Source organism: Dreissena polymorpha, chromosome 12 (genome assembly GCF_020536995.1).
Source record: "Dreissena polymorpha isolate Duluth1 chromosome 12, UMN_Dpol_1.0, whole genome shotgun sequence".
In the NCBI taxonomy this organism is placed as follows: domain Eukaryota; kingdom Metazoa; phylum Mollusca; class Bivalvia; order Myida; family Dreissenidae; genus Dreissena; species Dreissena polymorpha.
Window position 1 is genome coordinate 18,317,255 of NC_068366.1, and position 22,530 is coordinate 18,339,784.

At 35.6% G+C, this 22,530-nt stretch overlaps 2 long non-coding RNA genes across 5 annotated transcripts; one reads left to right on the forward strand and one right to left on the reverse strand.

The window, feature by feature from the left end:
- Positions 1-264: 264 nt before the first annotated feature.
- On the reverse strand, positions 265-5,714 carry LOC127853795 (uncharacterized). 4 transcript variants are annotated; one of them, XR_008036752.1, is made up of 6 exons: positions 5,357-5,714; positions 5,076-5,121; positions 4,788-4,838; positions 4,310-4,396; positions 3,026-3,199; positions 265-2,246 (listed from the first exon to the last, which is right to left on the reverse strand). It is a non-coding gene; the product is annotated as an uncharacterized LOC127853795 (long non-coding RNA). The 4 variants fall into 4 exon arrangements; XR_008036753.1 differs by lacking the exon at positions 5,357-5,714 and having other exon boundaries at positions 266-2,246; positions 5,076-5,281; XR_008036754.1 differs by lacking the exons at positions 5,076-5,121; positions 5,357-5,714 and having other exon boundaries at positions 266-2,246; positions 4,310-4,409; positions 4,788-5,055.
- LOC127853792 (uncharacterized) lies at positions 5,326-10,948 on the forward strand. Its single transcript, XR_008036748.1, has 2 exons — positions 5,326-5,894; positions 8,959-10,948. It is a non-coding gene; the product is annotated as an uncharacterized LOC127853792 (long non-coding RNA).
- Positions 10,949-22,530: the final 11,582 nt, after the last annotated feature.

Sequence of the window (22,530 nt, forward strand, 5' to 3'; positions counted from 1 at the left end):
TCTCCAATGTCAAGGTCGCCACGACTAAAAATAGATTTTTTTAAAAAACAAACTTACAAAGGGGGTTAATTTTGTTTGTTCATTTCAAAAGTTCAGTTTGAGTTTTCTCCCTTTATCAGATTTTTTTTTCACAATGAAAACCTGGTTTTGTGACAATTTTGTCCCTTGTTTTAAATTTCAACAGCAACTTGTTGCTTTTTTATTGATTTCGAAATGTTTATTCATGCATTAGCATATGTCATGTTTGAAATGTATTTTAAGAAACCTAATCTAACAAATATCAAGTGTGAAACAAAATGACTCAAAATAAAAATAAACAAGGGCTGTTTGTAAAACATGCATGCCCCCCATATGGGCTGTCAGTTGTAGTGGCAGCCATAGTGTGAATACGTTTTTTGTCACTGTGACCTTGACCTTTGACCTAGTCACCTGAAAATCAATAGGGGTCATCTGCGAGTCGTGATCAATGAACTTATGAAGTTTCATGATCCTAGGCGTAAGCTTTCTTGAGTTATCATCCGGAAACTATTCGGTGGACGGACGGACTGACTGACCGACATGAGCGAACAACATACCTCCTCTTCTTCGAAGGGGGGCATAATAAAAAAATCAAAATGCAAACTTAAAATTCAATAAAAGCAAAAGATATAAAAAATTAAAATAAAAACAGGTAATACACTATTGACTGTTTTTATGAACGGTCTTTTCAAGCATCTCATCCAAAATATCCTCAAGACCAATCTTTTGACAAATTTCATTTAGATTGGGCAATAAATGTGGCCTGTACGGCTGTAGAGTGTTAACAAGGCAAATGTAGACGCCGCACGACGGACAAAAGGCGATCACAAAAGCTTACCATGAGCACATTGTGTTCAGGTGAGCTAAAAAGTGTAAAAATCAAACTATTAAGTTCAAACAAGAAAATAAAATAAGTATACAAGAAATGAATTTTGATTTTCAATTAGTTTATTTACATAGTATTCTTAAGAAATATGTCATTGCTTCTTTTATTTCTTTCATCTTACAATCCAGAGTACTCGTGGCATATCATTCAAATGACACCAAAGTAAGCATAAAAATGTCAAAACTGCTGTGCAAGTTTTAATAATAAACAAGCACATTTCACACAAATTGATTTTTCAAAACAAAATGCATAGAACTGAAAAATCCAAATGATTAAGCATAACTCAAATGATTTGCATAAATATAAATGTTTCAAAAAAGGAGCCAGAACAAAAAATAATCAAAACTAAGAAAAGTTCTATGTCTGATAAATGAAAAAGAATAGCAACAAGGGCTGTTTGTAAAACATGCATGTCCCCCATGTGGGCTGTCAGTTGTAGTGGCAGCCATTGTGTGAATACGTTTTTTGTCACTGTGACCTTGACCTTTGACATAGTGACCTGAAAATTAATAGGGGTCATCTGTCAGTCATGATCAATGTACCTATGAAGTTTCCTGATCCTAGGCCTAATTATTCTTGAGTTATCATCAGGAAACCATTTTACTATTTCGAGTCACTATGACCTTGACATGAAAATCAAAAGGGGTCATCTGCCAGTCATTATCAATTTAGCTATGAAGTTTCATGATCAAAAGGCGTAAGCATTCTTGAGTTATCAGCTGGAAACCATTTTATTGTTTTGAGTCACTGTGACCTTGACCTTTGACCTTGTGAGAAGAAAAAATAAAGGGGTCATCTGCCAGTCGTGATCAATGTACCTATGAAGTTTCAAGATCCTAGGCGTAAGCATTCTTGAGTTATCATCCGGAAACCACCTTACTGTTTCGAGTCACTGACCTTTGACCAAGTGACCTGAAAATCAATAGGGGTTATTTGCCAGTCATGATCAATGTACCTATGAAGTTTCATGATCCTAGGCCTAAGCGTTCTTAAGTTATCATCCCGAAACCATCTGGTGGACGGACCGACATGTGCAAAACTATATACCCCCTCTTCTTCGAAGGGGGGCATAAATATGCAAAATTATTAGAACATTGGGCCTTCACCTGGTACGAAGCCTGTATACTGGCCTTAAGGACTAGGAAACTTCTCCCTTATTAATTTAACACAACATGCTGGGACAGTTATTCTCATGCATTAAGATGGTAAATTGTCTGTATGCAGCATGTCTGAAAGATTTATTGACATCTTCTAGTGTCTCTGCATAAAAGGAAAACACATCTTGTTGATACTGCTGCTGACGGTAGAGGGTCATCCTATCCAGCACCGATAGAGTCATCTCCTACAAAGAAATTGTAACAGATTTTACTATAAACTTCTTGCAAATGTAACTCCAATCAGCAGTCAGTGAGACAGCACACTAGATTATATAAGCCTTGTTCTGAGAAAACTGGACATAATGCATGTGCGTAAAGTGTCGTCCCAGATTAGCCTGTGCAGTCCACACAGGCTCATCAGGGGCAACACCTTCCGCTTTTATGACATTTTTCGTTAAAATGTCTCTTTTTAGCAAAAATCCCATTAAGGCGGAAAGTGTCGTCCCTGATTAGCCTGTACAGACTGCACAGGCTAAGCTGGGACGACACTTTACGCACATGCATTATGCCCAATTTTCTAAGGACGCGACTCATATAAAGGGGTGGAAAGGTGTTGATGGTATCAATGCAATGGATCAATGGAGTACAAAATATTGAAATGGTATGCAAACTTTACAATTTTTAAGCAAAAAAAGAGTTATCCTTTCTTTACTCATGTAAAAACATAAATTGCATTCAATAAAATAGCAAGATGACAAACAACTACACAATGTCTTAGAACTTAGCATCTTTGTTGGCATTAGCTGAAATTCATTTTAATAAGCCAATAATGATTCAGTAAATGATTTTCCCACATGACAAAATTGCCTTTATAGCAGGATTAATGTTTAAGATGGGATATTTAATAGGTTTGCATGGTAGAACATTATTGACCCATTTCTTAGTCCTTGTTATAACACAATATGACGCTGCAAAACTTAAGATATTCAGTTACAGAAACTCATAATACATGAATCTTACTCACAGTTCTGTGACTTGAGCATAATTCTGGGACCATCCCACAGCAAATTCGATCTTCCACTCTATCGTATTGTGGGCATCTGTGACAAGAGCACCACTTAGTTATTGTTGCTAATGTATCAACTTTCTGGATCTTTCTGGCAGGACGTTTTCCTTAACTCTTCTGTAGACTTGAATCCTGAGTGTAACAAATAAAACATCATGCATTTGATAAAAACCAGGTAATGCAGAAAATCTAATAAATAATAGCAAAAAGAGTAACCCTAAAATGACAAAATCATGATGTCAATGTCATGACCTAATCACATGAGTTATAGTGCATTTCTTGATTTACTACATGTTATTTGCAACCACAGCCTACATCCACAGATTTCGGACCTAAATATTGTGAAGAAAAGCAAAAAGTCCTACTATTCTTTCTTAGCCAAGGTCACTGTTCAACTCTCAGGCCTTTACAATAATAGTTCTAACTTGTAAATCATAATGGGTTATAGTCAAACCTGCATTTATCAACACAGAGCGGACAAGGGTGATATTATTATTTCTTCTTAGTTCGGCTCGTCACAAATAGATATACATAATTCACTATACCCCTCCGGTTGACCAGGTGGGAGAATTTATCGAATAACTGGCACATAATTAAAATGTGTATAATCAAACCCGGTTAACTCGCGTGTCGGGTTGACTCGCGGTATTTCATTAGCGCCCTCCGGACTTTGTTTATAAACATACCTGCGTAACCTACTTGTAAAATCTGACAGAAAACATCTCTCGCTACATGTTGGAACCGATTTTTGGTAAATAAATGTTGTAAAACTCAGACTTTAACAATATTTGAATTTTTATACTTCAGTTAATTGTTGTAACGAAAAAATACGACAGTGCTTATAAAATTACTGTGCATTTTATTTTATTTCATGTCTTAAATTCCATATATTTAAATTGTTATATACGTTGTTGATTGTTACTTTGAATGTTATGTCAGAGCTTTAATTATTCATGTTAAATTCAATATTGGTGTTGTTTAACCCATTAACCGCGAATCTACCAGGCGAAAAATAAACAACAATCGCTGACAGTGGTGTAGGATTTGTTTCTACGGCAGTTAATTTTGAAGGATTTTCGTCCTAAAAAGGCAATTGTCCAATAAAGTAAAGTTAAATTTGATTGTCCTTTAAATAATTTATCTGATATATGAAGATGGTTTCTAGACGCAAGTGAATATTCCTCTAGTACAGCGAGTCAACCGTGTTTCAGTATACACACAAGAGCATTAAAATAAACTTACTGAATCTGTGTCCTGAGAATACAACAACATTCTCTTAGATGGCTGTCTCACGCATTTACTTCTTCTCATCTCTCCCTCTGTTTTGGCCTAAATAAAAAACCTAAATAATACACTGACTTATTTGTGCTTTGGGATCTGGGCACGAATTTACTGTGGAAGAATCCACTGGCTTCTATTAGCAAAATTTTAAAGTTAATGAAAAACGTACATTGCAAAATAAACAACACAAAATTCAAAAGTCAAAACGAGAAAATCATAAAATCAAAATACGTTAAATTGATTCTCATTTTCATGCATTGGAGTCGTCTACTATCGTCTAATTTGTAAACCAGCGACATTTAGCGTCGAATTGCAAGGTAAAGACCAACAATCCGCTAACATTCAACGGCAGATAAACTCATCTTGTTGAATTAAATAAAATAAGATCGGAATCTTAATATATTATACTTTATTAAATCAAAAAACCATATTTTCTTACTGGTTCGCTCATTGTAGATTTCGAAGCCTCCGCCATTTTGTTTGTTTGTGTCTGAATCACGTGACACGAAGCGCGAAATACAAATAGAAAGGGATTTCCCAAGGTAGACGCAAAAGTCGTAATACAATTTGGCTGTTGCTCTTTAGTTTTGTAGTTTTTAGCAAAAGGTTGAGTTGGATATGGTTCGAATTAACGAATGTTATTAATTAATATCAAAATAATAGCCTTCTAAATTCAGGAAAATAATCCATTGGACAGTCCCTTTAAGATAAAGTTATATATGCATACCTTTGCAGCCAAAGTCTTTGCTTTTGTCGATAAACGTTCAGTTTTTCTAATATAAACAACATAAAACTGCTTTAATATGTATTCTCTGAACAATAGGACAGAAATCACTAAATTTGAAGTGGATCATATATATTGCCAAATTTTTAACCGAATACATTAAATAAACTCATTTTTTCTTAGTCAAATAATGTATTTTTGTTTAAAAGGATAGCAAAATAAATGTTTAAATACATATTTTAAATTACTTGTGAAAACAATTAATTTTGTATTATAGATTATACTTATTCTTTTATTCCCTCCTCCTGTGGCCTACCTGGCCTTATTTGTAATATAGTATTTACATATATCACCTTTAATGATACTAACACGGTAACTGATAAAAGAAACGAGAGTTTTATGGAGCCAAGTATAAGATCTTGCTTAAGCATAGTAGAAGAACTTCCTCTAAAATATGCTTCATGGTCAGTAGATGTTCGTAAGATGTATGAGCAATACAATATTTAAAGTCAACGTTCACCGTACCGCTAACTGTCAAATCTGTATGTCGTAAATCGCGTTAACTCAGAACAAACTGCGCTATAGCGCTTTAAGGTAGAGCATCATTCTAAACCGCATTTTTTTAGAAATGAAAAACACTCTTAAAGTACCCCAAGTTGTATGCAAGTGGAAAACCAGGCTGACATATCATGGGAACCCAAATAGTGACTCGCTTAAGCTAGCGTGATTAGATATGTATGTTCATGTGAATGACGCATTTCGCAATTACTGGATGTGAACATTACAAGAAAGAAGGAAGATATTAGTTCTGAAAAGTTCAAGGTAAGTCACTTTAACATTATGATATCAGATAGACAAATCTATTGTGTAATTACCTTTATAATATCGAAAACTGAATACATTTAAGTTGTATATATTTAATTACTAAGACGATACATTTGAGGAAGACACGAATTAAACTATCCATTTATTAATTGTCAATTTGAACATTACAAGAATGAAGGAAGATATAAGTTCTGAAAGGTTCAAGGTAAGTCACTTTAACAATATGATATCAGATAGACAAATCTATTGTGTAATTAGCTTTGATAATATCGAAAACTGAATACATTTAAGTTGTATATATTTAATTACTAAGACGATACATTTGAGGAAGACACGAATTAAACTATCCATTAATTAATTGTCAATTTGATTTTGGAATACTGGTTTAAGGTTTACATACTTGTGGCAATACACATTACAACTAAAGAGGTTTTTGTTTTGAATTAGGTTTATTTAAAAATATATGTTAAGGCTGGGTTTTCGTATCTTTTCGCTTAATTCGATCATATTCACATTATAAACTAGTGAGTGTTTGATCGTCTTTTACTTAAAATCGCTCCGGATTAAATATTTCTAGAATATAATTTTAATATTATTTTTTTCTTTAATATACATGTTTAAATATTGTGTCCTCTGTATGAAAAAAGAAGACAGAAACCGAGTGGTGTTCAACCAGTAAAGGGATTAAAAGACGAGAATGAAATGATAACAGTCCAAAACGTTTGTAAACAATAAATTCAGGAAAATAAAAATGTGCCTGTAATGAGTTGAACACATAACAGGTAGCAATACATTATTGTAATCGAAATTAAAAAATTCAAAATTTTTCGAAATAATGGTTCCGGATTTATGGATGCACCCAAGTAAATAAATAATGTTGATATTTTCCCAAGTCAGCTATTTTTATATTTTATTAATAACTTCATAAATAGATATGCATGGCATGGTGCGGCACAGTATCACACTGAACGGAGCTGCCCTGCATTGCATTATTCTCTATTCCACTCCACCATATCACACCACACCTCTCGACATTCCACCACGGACTACATTACAACAGACTTCTCGACATTCCACCACGGACCACAACACAACTCTCCTCGACATCCTAGCACGGACCACACCACACCTCTCGACATCCCACCACGGACCACACCACACCACACCAAACCTCTCGACATCCCTGCACAAACCACGCGACATCAGACCTCACTGCACCTCTCGACATCCCACCACGGACCACGTCACACCACACCAAACCTCTCGACATCCCACCACGGACCACACCACACCAAACCTCTCGACATCCCACCACGAACCACGCCACACCACATCAAACCTCGCCGCAACTCTCGACATCCCACCACTGACCACGCCACACTACACCAAACCACACAATACCACACTACACTGCCTTTTGCATTCTAGTGTGTTTTGCGAATCTTTATTTATTCTTCATGTAACATTTATATGTATAAAATTTTATAAACAATAAAATATATCTAAATTACTAATTAAATTGTATTGATCGGCTTTTTCAAAGTTGAGGCGAAATATGTTTGGAAAGAACACTTTTCTGTCTATTGACTATCGTCCTTACTGACAATTAAACTGATATAAATCATATTTCTTATACAGATAATTTACATCAGCACTTTTAATGAAATGAAATACTCTGTCATGCTCACGTAAGTTTTTATTTTATTTTTGGCTTTCTTATTAGGAATATAAAATTCACATCGTAAAAACTAGTATTATTGTTTTAATACAGATTACTTGATCACCTTGATTTTATAAACTTGTGTGTGTGTGTTTACTCGCCTTTTGAGAATATTCCGATCTTCATATTTGGAGCATATAACATATACCTTTAAAATGTATTCGAAAAAACTTTTTAAATTTTAAGATTACACTTTTCAATACATAATTCCATGTCATTAAGCTTTTATTTACTTTTTTCTTCGAAAGAACCCAATCTCTGGTCTTAGACAGATAAAGGTTTGATGTTTTCCTCCCATCGCTTCCTAACGTGTTTTATTATCAAAACAAAATTTTGCTGTACATTCATCTTTAATTTACCATATGTTTGTACAGATACCTTACATGACGTAACATGCCTCACCCTCAACCAATTATATCGTGCTATGTATTGTTTTATATGTGGAATGATGGGCATATTTACTGAATAAAGCATATATATCAATATATCATCATAACGTGAATAAAAGACATATGTGTCCGACTAGCGGCTATTTTAATATCCAGAATCAAAACGGCTGTGTACCAATCAATACCTATATATGAGAAATTAAGAATATCAAATTTTAACGTCCCCCAAACTACTCAAGGCTACGAGCAATTTATTTCAAATATATTATCCGTCACATCAACCTTAGATTAAGCAATTTTCATATATTGTGCAAATTAACTTCAGCAGAGATATTTGCAGTCTTTAAATAGTTGCTTTCCACAATTATGCTCCAGCTGTTTGTAAACGAGTACAGTTCTTCTTATTGTGTTAATTGTGTCATCTCGAAGACTATTACGGTCATTTGTTGCTGTTAGCATATTCCAAAAACAATTTGAAAAAGGGAATAAACCCTAGAAAAGGCGTTTAGTGTTAACAGAAGTTAACGTTCTAATAGTGTATTAAGTAAAAACTTATTATAATTGCTTATTTAGAAAACGGTTTCGTTTGTTAAAATTATTGATTCATGAACACGCCCTCGTTTGGCGAACCAACTATAAAATATTCGATACGGGTATCTCTTTGAAATAATGCAATCTAAAATGTGAACATTTATAGTGCCACATCATGCAGTTTGTAATAAATGCGAGTTTGTACTATATTTGTTTTAATCGTTGAAGATATAATTAGATGCGCGAATAAAAACAAACAAGTATAGCTTTGTTATTACGTGATGAGAAGAAACATATTTGAAAACAGTATACATCAATGCATGTTGGTATCTACATATATGTCATTATATTAATATATTTTAATACTTTATAAACATGAATCAAATAAAACCAACAAATTAACACTTTTTGTATGTTTTAGGGAGCTCAAATTGGGACGTTGATGCACCGACGTGGCCGTTATATCGACTGAAATAAAGATTGTAACATGACAGAAAACATGTGGTCAAATAATACGAATAATTCCGGACCAGCGAATAAACGCGCAGGAAACCCAGATACAGGGTCCTTTAGAACTACGGCATTGGGGGCACATACATTTCTTAATTATGCTGATAGAAAAGCGTTCGGAAAAAACTCGCTGTCTACACAAGCGTTGAACAAGAAGGCGGGCGAATCCACGAACCTTATTCATGTCATACCAGCGCAGGTGTTTGAAGATGCAATACGTTATGGCCAAATCAATATATTTCAACTGGATTATACATATTTTCATCCGCCTAGCAGCAGTTACGTTATTGCGATCCCTGTGTATCGAGACGGTTACATCAATTCTATTGATAGGCGTTGCTATGATCCTTACTTCTAGAAATGTGTCACGTAATACAAGTGAAATAGATGCAAATAATACATGTAGTATCGTATAAACTATAACCGTAAAGACATTCACAAAAACAAGAATTGCTATTATTAAATTGTTTATCTTGAAAATGAATATTACATAATATTGAATGAAAATATAACCAGGTGTAAATTATGTTCATAAAACAAGAATTGTTATTAGTAAATGGAGTAGAAATTACCTTCAAATATTAAGTACAATGAAATAGATACAAATAATACATGTATTATCGTATAAACTATAACCGTAAAGACATTCACAAAACAAGAATTGCTATTATTAAATTGTTTATCTTGAAAATGAATATTACGTATTATTGAATGAAAATATAACCAGGTGTAAATTATGTGTGGAACCTAAATGTCTTCTCTAGTCTGTGAGAGCTTCAATTTTCCATTGCAACGTAAACAAGACAATGTCTGTGTCTCTTTATATTTTATGTAAACGAGTTAAAAATGAAGCGTTTACACTTCGCGGCGAGATCAACCAAGAGTTCCTACAGTTTTTGTCATGACCACCCTAAGAACCAGCATGTCTTCTGGGCCCGTATTCACCAAACATTTTTTAAACAAAAGCCAGAGAAAAACAATAATATTCTTTAAATTGGAACATTCAATAATTACTTAAGTTTTGAGTCAAACTTGGCATTAACCACCTCTATCTACATCACTCTTCATGTTGAACATTTTGTAAATGACAAAATTACCAGTGGTACCTGCATATATTCAAATACTGGACGTATTTTTCTTGGTTCTCAGTCTATTCTTGATTCTTAGGTTTGAGAAGGGGTGGTGAATACGGTTACTGGACGGAGCTATAATTGTTCTGCTTAAAGAGTCCTTTTTGTCCAATCAGGTTTAAACCGGTAACTTTAAACGTAACGTTTCTACAAGAAAATATTACATACCAAGACTATTACATGAATATAATCTTGCAGTGGTGAGGAATAGAGTATTCCGAGTATGTATTATAGAATGATGTGCATGAGTTATTGTGTTGTTGTTTTTTTGTTTACATACATTCAATTCTGTAACATACTGTTTAATTTATAGAATACATATCATGCAATTTGACTGTTAGATATATATGATATTGGATAATATTCGGCACTAAACTTTTAGCTCTTTTCTTTTTAATACTTGCATCTTCTTCTCGATCGACGCTACTTGTAGATGTAGATGTAACGGGTGAGAGCCCCATCTGTCCGTAGAGCTTCATCCTATGCTCATAGGTTGCGGTCATACATTTCCCATCTGTGGTCGTAGGTCCGCGCATTCCTGGAGGATATGTTCAGACACATGTTTGGCTTGTCCAGATGATATATACTTATCTTTATTCTCCAGCGCTCACTTTATATTCTCTGTACATACTGACAATCTTACACATGTTTATGTTAAGATGTATTAAATACTAAAAAAAATTTGCAAATGCATGTATTTCCAATTTAAACAGCTGGTATGTTACTTATATTTTCTTTAAACTCAACCACGATTACATTTTCTACGGCTGACTGTTTGTTTGTTCATCTTATTTCATTTGAATGATTAGTGAATAAAATTTTATTACCGAATATACTAAAAATATAAAAACTTAACAACTTTTTCAAGTAATGTAATATACCAGTCGTGATATTGTAATCAATATAAACTAATAATTGTAAAAAATACGGTATTTTAGAACTTTTCTTTTTTCGTCGTTTGTGGTTGACATAATATATGAATAGCTCATTCACACGATGATGAAAACAAAAGAATAGGTACGTATCAGATAAAGCTTTGTGTATATTTTATTGCACACACAATAAAATAATATTTACAACATGTGACTTAAAAGCACAATGTGCATTTTCAAGTGGATCTCATGGTCAATGATTAAAAAGCCATTTAATTATAATACATTAAAGGGATCTTTTCACGTTTTGGTAAATTGACAAAATTGAAAAAAGTTGCTTCAGATTCGCAAATTTTCGTTTTAGTTATGATATTTGTGAGGAAACAGTATTATTGAACATTTACCATGGTCTAATATAGTCATTATATGCATCTTTTGATGATTTAAAATCCTAAAAATTATAAAGCGTTGCAACGATTGAATAATTTGGAGAGTTCTGTTGTTGTGGTTTAATTTTGTGAAACTACAAAGATTGCTTATATAAAGTATAAAATAAGTCTCTTGTACATACTTGGAGGATGGCCGAGCGATCTAATTGGTTTTTACTCCAGGACTCCGGGGGTCACTGGTTCGAGCCCTGCTGCGGGCTACTTTTTTTTCCTTTTTTAAATTTTATTCTTGATTTTTTACTGGAGCTTTTTAGATCCAATGTTTACATTTATCAATATAAAGCATTTAAAGACAAACTTCAAAACATGCCAAAATCTGTGAAAAGGCCGCTTTAATCCATTTTACAAACTGCGCCTTATTCCATTTTTTGTAAAGTGTATATGTAACGTTTTGTTTCTTCGCGGTAACAAAAGTTGTTCCAAAGTAAATCTAGGCCAGTCATTAAATAGGTCGAATTGTCAATAACTGAGTTGCAAATGTACATGTGCATGAGTAGGAACGGTGATATTGACAAACTGTCGATTATATCTACAATATTTCAAGTTTAATTAGCTTAATCTTATGCAAGCGACGTTTATATTGGGTCGAATACCAGCAGATATATATAAACAAAGGTGTGGAATATAATACAAAAAATTGATTTCCAACATTCATGTTTTAGATAATCATGGTAATCTATTTTGCGATCGCGACTCCAGTACTTAAGGGAGTCCTTGACTAACTAGCACTAAATTCCTTACGGTAAAGTTAATGTTTATAATGGGATCCTAAAACAAAATCTAAATTTAGCATGGGAAAAACCGAGGTCAAATTATTTTTATCGAATTATTTTAATATAGAAAGTGGTTTTTCCAAAGAAGCATTACAATCTTCTGGGTTTTATTGTAGAGCATATCGGATGTAAACGTATCTTGTTCCATTTAGAATTTGTCAAACATAATGTTTAATAAAATAAAATGATTATATTCAAACGTGGATTTTATTGAGAAAAACACGTAGTAGATCTACACACATTGTTAGTCTTAACTTAGCCCACTTGCATCAATTTTGTAAATGTACGTATTTATACGTATTTTTACCATACGTATGCAGAGATTTGTTTGAATTGTTTATAAGAATTATTTATATTTTAATACTAGTTGCTAACATATAATTGACAACTCACACACAGACACACACGCGCGCGCGCGCACACACACACATACACACATACAAATATGTATTTATATCCTGACCCGAACCGACCAGATTTCAAGGGGTTGTTGTTTACTACGACCCGCTGACCTAACACTGACTCGAAGAAATGGTTTGACCCGCTTGAACAATTGTTTTCATTTGAATTCAAAAAGGTTGCGCCCCCTTAATGCATATATATATGCGCTAAGCGAAATTGCAAATACATGCGTTTACAGACGAAATATATGTTACTACGGAATACCGTTAGAGCCATCGTGAATTTGAAACCCCAACTGTTCTGTGCCGATGTTCAAACGATACATTTTTGTCGGTTAACTTTGCCGTTTTGAATGTTACTGAAGTAAACTTATTTGAATAAAGATATGATGGTACCATCACAGTCGTCAATTAACAAATAACATATTAATTCATGTTTTCCTCAAAACGCAATGCAAAATAACGGAATACCGTTAGTGCGATCGTGGTTACACATTAAATTCCAGAGGGCGACAATTCGATAGTGCGATAGTACGATGGCAACAATGCGATGGTACGATGACAACAGTGCGACAATACGATGGTGACAGTGCGATAGTATGATGGCAACAATGCGATAATACGATGACGACACTACGATAACGCGATAGTACGATGGCGATAATAAGATGATGACAGTGCGACAGTACGATGGCGACACTGCGATAGTACGATGGCGACAATGCGACCATGAAATAGTGCAATAATACGATGACGACAGTGCGACACTACGATGGCGGCAGTGCAATAGTACGATGGCGACATTGCGATAATGCATTGTCGCCATCGTACTATCGCATTGTCGCCCTCTGGATTTTAATGTGTAACCACGATCGCACTAACGGTATTCCGTTATTTTGCATTGCGTTTTGAGGGAAACATGAATTAATATGTTATTTGTTAATTGACGACTGTGATGGTACCATCATATCTTTATTCAAATAAGTTTACTTCAGTAACATTCAAAACGGCAAAGTTAACCGACAATAATGTATCGTTTGAACATCGGCACAGAACAGTTGGGGTTTCAAATTCTGTACATTCATTAGTAAATATAAAGATTAACAAATCATTACTCGAAACTTAAATCTCACTGTGCGTTTAGATCAGTTTGTTGATTTGAAGTAAAGGGAACTAAATGATGGCAAAACCAGTGCCGCACGGGATGATTCGGTTTTTGTGAAAGTCGTCATTTTTTTTTATCTTGTTTAACTTTTCTGCAGTGTCTCGTGAACGGTTATAGCGTCTGCATACTCTAGTCTCTACTAGTAAACACCACTGCCGATTATACTGCAAAGCAAAATTGTGGCTTTCGGCGCGCAGATGGTGATACGATGCAAATGGGGCATTCTTTAACAAATCTTGAACATCCGATCATGCTTTACAATCTACGCTCAAAGATACAATATAGATTCCATGGCAACAGATATTTTCGATTTCGGAATAATGGAAATAGGAACGAGGACGGTAAGATGTTTTATTATTTAATGCCTTCAAACCTTTACTCTTCTTGGTAATATATATTTCACATTACATGTATTCATAATCAACCATATAACTAAATGATATTTCAGACGGAAGGAACGCTATTACAGAATGTTCATTAAGAAATCTACTCATTTTGTTTATGCCTCTTTATGATTTTATTATTCCTTAAGAATTGTTCAAAAAATGTAGTTATAATATGTATTCAAACGAAACTGATCATGATTTTTATAATCCACTTATTCTATGTTTTTTTTTCTTTAGCTATAAGTTACATGAATAAAAGTACGTTTTCAACAACAATAAATGTACATTTTGACTACTTCGGCCGTGCTAGAACATACAGCCTTTTAATTGTTGATTTTTGAAGAAAGCAACTAGGGGTTATTAAATAAAAAATATTGTGATAGTATAAGATACTTTATAATAATAAATATAATTTTATATAATAAATATAATTCCAGTTCGGAACATTCAGCGAGATAACGTATCCTTGCGACAGCTTGTTGTGTGCAGGATATGTCTTGGGAGAGAGAGACGTGTGGTCTTCCTACCGTGCGGACATTTGTGGACCTGTGCAGCGTGGGGACAGAAAACTAATGTACGTATGTCCAGCCTGTGGACTTAGAGTGACGTCTCGTGTTTTTGCGAAGCGTTGATGGCTTATGTTCCCTTGAATTTTTTTCAATATGGTCGTCAATAAAAGAAAATTATGTCTCTCGTGATATTTTTATTGAATTCCATTATTCTTATTTATTTAGGCAAATGTTAACCAAACAATATTTTCTACCAGTGTCTGTATTGAGTCGAGTTATGTTCTTATATAAGTAACATGACGTGTGGCGTGTTTTTTATTAATAATATTTAAATTGATGTCAGGCTTTCAAAATATGCAATCAAGGAATGGCAAGACAAACGGCTTGCCAATTTTGCCCTATTTTAAGTATGGACATTTGATAAACTTAGATCTCATTTTAGGAAGGCAATAGGCGCTTTCCAAATGTTAATGTATGTGTTTGTTTTGTTATGAATGTAAATACACTTACAAATAAAAGAGACGGACCCATATTTTTCAGTCGTACACATTTTTCAAGGATATTGTTAAATAAATTAGGTGTTAAGTAATAAGTAATGTACATCAAACGTTTTCTTTATTGTTTAACCCTAACCCATACGCTTCTTTGTTTTCTGAACTGTTAAAATTTTAGTTTTATGCGACCGTTACATAAAAAGGTAACATCGGGATCGGGACCAGCCGGAGGAATGGCGGGAATCAGGAGGTTGGAAGACGGGCGGCGAGAGGTTGGAAGGGCGGGCGACGAGAGGGCGGGTGGCGAAAGGGCTGGCAGGCGACAGAAGGGCGGGCGGACGGTAGAGAGGGCGGGCAATGGTAGGGCGGGAGGTTGCTCAGCTGGAGGTCGAGCGGCGGTTAGGTGGACATCAGAAGACGGGAGGGTGAACGGGAGGGCCGGCGGCGGAAGGGTGGTAGGAATGCTTGAAATGGAGGGCGGAAGGTAAATCGGGCGCAGAAAGGACGGGCGTTGTATGGGCGGACGGAAGAGCAAGCGGAAAGAGGGCGGTCGGCGATAGGGCGGTTGACGATAGGGCGGGCGGATAGATGACGGGCGGGCGGCGGTAGAGCGGACGGTGGGTGACGGGAGGGCGAGTGGGAAGGCGGCAGAAGGATGACGGGAAGGCGGGTCGTGGTGGGCGGCTTGAAGGCGGGAAGTGGGATTGTAAGCGAGCGGCCGGTTTGTGGGCGGCGGGAGGGCGGGTGTGTGACGGGAGATTTGTGAGATTTCTGGCGCGCGGCTGGAGGGTAGGCGGCGGCTTTGCGTGCGGCTCGAACGTTGGCGGGCCAGAGAACGTTGTCCGCTCATTAACGCAAAATGTTCATATCCGAAAATAAGTTAACATATGGACAATATTAAAGGGCATATTTTCATGTTCAAAGATCGATACCTAATCAGATTGCACCAATCACGTTTTAATTGACTATTGCATGATACAAAAATTAACAAATGAACCCTGTCTGCCCTCTAACTCAAAACGTATCATGATGAAACTTCGTGATAATGTGTGTTGGCATGACATTTCGGTCAAGCTCGAAAACTGTAAAGATTGCATTAAGCTTGTAGGGATTATGCCCTTAAATTATTAAAAATATCATGGTAAATAAATATTGTTCACTCTTAACCTAAACTAGTTTTTAACGTATTTGCATTTAATTTTGCCACATTGTTCATGTGCATAAAATTTCGGTTACGTACTATAACCAGCCTGATTGCCTATATGTCACATGTCTTGAGTGATTTTACGTTTGATTTACCAACTAACATATGTACAAATACGTATTTAAAGGGGCCTTTTCACATATTTTGGCATGTGTTGAAGTTTGTCATTAAATGCTTTATATTAATAAATGTAAACATTGGACCTGAAAAGCTCCAGTAAAAAATATCAAGAATTACATTAAAAAAAGAAAAAAGCTAATCCTCAGCAGGGCTCGAACCACTGACACCTGGAGTCCTGGAGTATTAAGTCTACCACTCAGACCACTCGGTCATCCTGCCTAATATAATGAAAGATGTATTTTATACCTTACATTAGCAATCATCGTAGCAGAGACGTAGATAACACGTCTGCATCATCTGTTACCTACGTCTCTGTTCGTAGGTTCACAAAATATAACAACAACAGAACTCTCCAAATAGTAAATGTTCAGTAGTACTGTTTTTCTCACAAATATCATAACAAAAACGAAAATTTGCGAATCTGAAACAACTTTTTTTTCAATTTGTTCAATTCACCCAAACGTGAAAAGGCCTCTTTAAATGAAGAAATTTAAGCCCGGTGATCCACTCGAAATCGATACGCGTTCTTGTATAATTGTGTTATCTCCCTTTGAACTCAAATATACAATACCATCATGGAAATTGAACAAAAACTTTCATTGGTCGCGTGATAATATTTATACATGAAACTGATTAAATACTAAAGAAATGCCGATTGAAATTCAATGCACAGAAGGTGCAAATCAGCTGAGATACACAATCAAACATCGGTGGGGTTTTTAATAAGAAAGCATTAACAGCAGCGGTCCATGCTCATCAGATAGCCACGATTATGGTCAACTGGTAATCAGAAGCTATGCATATCGTCTGAATAACGTAAAATAGCAAGTATAGTCATATCTAGTATCAGGGCATATATTTCAATAGACATTCTGACGTTCCGATGATATATACATCACCAACGAATGCCACCATGATACTTCACAGTCATGCTCCTGTACCTTAAAACATATCCATGTACTGATCGCACAAAGTATATATGACTAAGCTTCTGAAAAGAAACAAATTACTGCAGATATATTGTTACCATCCGAGAATAAATGTGTCGGCTCAATTTATTGTTAACGAATATTTAAGTATGTACAATCTCCAGCGTTCAAAATTGTTCTTGTTCGCCTCTGGGAACGAACATGAATTGTTTTGATTCCTGAGCAAAGTAAATAAAATTTCGCCTTTGTGAACGGGGATACATTATTTTGATTAGTAAACAATGTAAATTGTATGTGCTCTTTTTGAACGGGGATGAATTGTTTGACTAATTAGCAATGAAAATCAAAAGTGATTATTATTCGTTTCTTTGAACGGGAATGATTTATTTTCACTGCAAGTGCTTATTTCTGTTCAGTACACACAGTTTGAAGATATTGTATGGTACTTTATTATCAGTGCATTCGACGTAGACTTACAATTCGTCAGGTACTTCAGCTACCAACAAGATGGACACCTAACACTTAGATTTGCAAAGCAGCCGATGTCAACGCACGAAACGATGGTAGGTAATGTGTGCAGCGTCAAAATAGAACACGATTTCAGTGTGTTTGAGAGGATGATGCGGATGATACTACCGCAGTGGACTCAAGTGATGGCGTTTACATATATGTCGCGTTCCGGAAAAACTGGGCATAATGCTTGAACGTAAAGTGTCATCCCAGATTAGCCTGTGCAGTTCGCACAGTCTAATCAGGGACGACACTCTCCGCCTAAACTGCATTTATGTAAATAAGAGACTTTCTGTAAACGAAAAATGTCATAAAAGCGGAAAGTGTCGTCCCTGATAAGCCTCTGCGGACTGCACAGGCTAATCTGGGACGACACTTTACGCACATGCTTTCTCGGAACACGACTCATATTTAGGACATGGCGAGTATTCAAGGCAAGGGCAATTCGTCTGTTGAGCATATTCTTTTTCATAGACCCTAATCTTCTTTTTGTTTACAGTTACTTGTAGTTAGGAGGCAATAAGGAAACAGTTTCCGTAGAGCCTTCTCTTGTCTATAGACCATATCCGGTAGGCTAACAGACTCCGGCAATAGATTTCTCATCAGTAGCTGGTTTATTACTGAAGGATGTTATAAGCAGTTTTGTCGGCATCTCTACATGATTTAATTACATTTATAATTCGCTCGCAATATTCTCTCTATACAACGTGATACAATTACTCAGACTTGATAAAGATATATTAAATTCGACGAAATATATTTTGCAAAATGTATGCATAATATGCAAATTAAACAGCTCGGATGTTTGTTATACTTGCCATATACTTAACCACACTTTCGTTTGCTTTTCCTTCCTGCTGTGTTTGTGCATCTTATTTGATTTGAATGATAACTTAATAATATAGGTTTGACGGAAAGACGTTATGTTTATGGCTCAGGTTTGATTGTAAAAAAGTTAAGATTGCAACTTTGCAACAAGTTAAATAAATTGCTGAGCCTGAAATAGACACACGTCTTTGGACCGAACATGGTCAATGTTTTGTTTTATATTTACAGTGCACAGATATCATAACGTGATGAAATTAAGAACTGTGGGACACGAGACGTCACGATATGTAGTATTCAAAATCAAACTTAACAAACGCGAATCCTAATTGGTGATTTAAATAAATGAGCCATTGTTATAAATACGACATGTGACCAAAAAGAGACATTAGGAAATACCACGTGTCAAAATTGTATAACTCACTGGTTTTGGTGTACTTATTAACCATATTGTCGCAATTCAAGGTCGCACTGTGTTGTTTCTTACTATAAAGTTGCCCCATTTGGTTGACATATATATCAGATAGCATGCGGTCGTTGAGCCTTGTTATTAACGAACAATTGAAAGTAACGCTAGCTTTTGTTATTACGCTGCTTAAAAAAATACCGAAGTGTCCATTGGTGTAAATTGAACGAACATGAATAAATACTCCGATTGTAAGATAAACGCGTTTAAATATATCGGTAAACAAACGAATTAGCACACTTTAAGGACAAACATACTTAAAACATGTACATACGATTTTTTTATCAAAATAAATAAAAGTTAGTCGAAAAAGAATTGCAATAACGTTGAGAAGTAGTAATACACGTTCAGAAGATGTAATACCAGAAATTAACAGTAGGAGACTTTAATTCAGTGGACAAAAGCAAATAATATTCTGGTATTCAGCAAAAACTCGATCACTGTTCGGAAATCCCCACAAGATTTATTCATACGACATAAACAGACAATTAAGAGTCTGTGGAAAATACGACCAAACGTGTAGGTTTTGGTGTAAACTTGTTTGTTAAATATTTCTTTGAAGCAAGCAATATTTGGTGTTTAGTATCTTTGCTAATTAGCTCTATAACCTTGCATATTTTGGTTTTAGATTGCTGTAATAAAATGTTGGCTTTGAAATCGTTTATACTCGCTGTCAGTAAAGCCCAAATACCATAAAAAAACACGGATGGGTACGGTAGTCCCGGACCCTCCCCCTCCCCGGATCAAGATCCGGAATGATCCGTGGCCATTTGGGATTTTCTATTACCGTCGACGGTCTTCCAAAGACCATCGATCCGATGACATCACGGCATACACACGGACCGACCCGGTAGCTACATGCACTCAACACGGTGCCCACGCTGACTGTCCCGGACATTCACGACAAGGCTAAGGGCCTACATGGTAGAGACACGGATTAACACGGACCAACACGGGACCTATAGACAATCCCCGTCCTACACAACAACTAAACAGACAAAGCCTTCAGCAATACGGACCAAATACGATCTTCGCCGGACCGACAGTAACTTGAATAACAGAAGGTTTATTTTCGGTGATTCCATCATTCTTCATTCAAATCCCGAAGATGCAACCCTGTTTACATGGCTCAAAGTATTATTTTATTTTAAAAATTAAATGACAAAAGTTTACTTTTAACTAGATTAAAACATTCAAAGTGTTATTGGTTGCAAGATTCCTAATGTTTGGAAACAAATAAATATCTACTCTATTATGTGGCTAAAGAAAGACATATCTGCCATGCTATCTTATTGTTCTCTTTTACAACCTAAATGCTGCTTCTTTCTGCGTCGCATGACAGCGATCTGAATATTTAGCAATGCTCTGTTTCATAAACTGTATCTTTAATCAAACACGAGATGTAGCCGATACCCATTTTGGTTTAATTTCCTCATAAAGCCGCAATTCTGGTTCTCTGGTTTTATCCAACCATGGAGGAGTATAATGGTAATGCAATTGAATTCTCTAATTAAGCTTTTTAAATTCAAATCGTGAGGCTATGACGTTACTTCTCATTTTCAGGAAAATCTTTCGCAACTAATTGTGGGATGGTGTGAAGTTTAGAAGCTTATTTAATACTTAAAGTGGCCTTTTCACAGATTTAAGCATGTTTTGAAGTTTGTCAGTAAATGCTTAATATTGATAAATGTAAACATTGGATCTTAAAAAGTCCAGTAACATACAATAATAACATTAAGGAAAGAAAAAAAGTAACCCTCAAATGGGCTCGAACCACTTACTCCTGGAGTAAAAGTGTTACACTTAGACCACTCGGCCATCCGTGCTCATGTAATGAGCGATGTATTTTTATACAATATATAAGCAATCCTCGTAGTATCACAAAAACTAACGAAAGCAGCAGAACTGTCCAAATATTTTAATCGTGTCGCGTTGCAACGCTTTATAATTTTCTAGTTTTTAAATCGTCAAAAGATGCATATAATGGATATTTTTGAGTATGGTAAATGTTCAGTTTTACTGTTTCCTCACAAATACCATAACAACAACAAAGATGTGGCAAAATTTCAATTTACCAAAACGTGAAAAGGCCCATTTAAAATATGTTTCTTGTCATAAATAAGGACGCCATAGTATCATAAGGTTCCTCCCCTAGGTGTGCAGCTGCAGCTTCACTGTGTGTATTATACAGTGTTTCTAGCTCTTTTAACATAAAATTGAGCCTCGTTGTGGGAAAACTGGGCTTAATGCATGTGCGTAAAGTGTCGTCCCAGATTAGCCTGTGCAGTCCGCACAGTCTTATCAGGGACGACACTTTCCGCTATTATGGTATTTTTCCTTTTAAAGAAGTCTCTTCTACACGAAAATCCAGTTAAGGCGGAAAGTGTCGTCCCTGATTAGCCTGTGCGAAAGGTACATGCTAATCTGGGACGACACTTAACGCACATGCATTAAACCCAGTTTTCTCAGAACGCGACTCAATGTATCAACAGTGATCTATCAGTCTCACCGTGCTGGGTCACAGTATGTTTTTACAAATCTCAATACTATTTGTTCGATTGCAAATTAGTAGGAAAACTCAATTAAACTTTTCTAAACTTGACTGTCAATCGAATGTATTCAAAATGTTTTTATTCGTTTGTCCTTGTTTTGCAATTATGTTTGAGCTAAATTTAAAAGCACCGCATTTTCAAAGAAATTTTATCACGCGGTATTATAGAGTAGTTACGCCTTTCGATTTTGGAGAATTACATTAAATCATAATATGAGCCTTGTTCTGACAAAATTGCATGTGCGTAAAGTGTCGTCCCAGATTAGCCTGTGCAGTCCGCATAGGCTAATCAGGGACAACACTTTTCACCTTAACTATATTTTCGGTGAAGAGAGACTTCGATTAAACGAGAAATGCCATAACAGCGAAAAGTGTCGTCCCTGATTAGCCTGTGCGGACTGCACAGGCTAATCTGGGACGACACTTTACGCACATGCATTAAGCCCAATTTTGTCAGAACGCGTCTTAAATACAAAATGCACACTACTTGTTTTGTGCCAAAACATAGTACAATAAATATTGGAGTTGAAGGCCAAACGTGACTTGTTTATTTCTGTTTTGTACAAACTCGGTTATGTGCGGTGAGGTAAACTCGAACCCGAAACGAACACTTTTCTATACAAGAAAGTGAAATGCCAGATCCGATATGGATGAACCAATGAGACTTATAATTCAAATGTCACCTGAACATTAAAATAT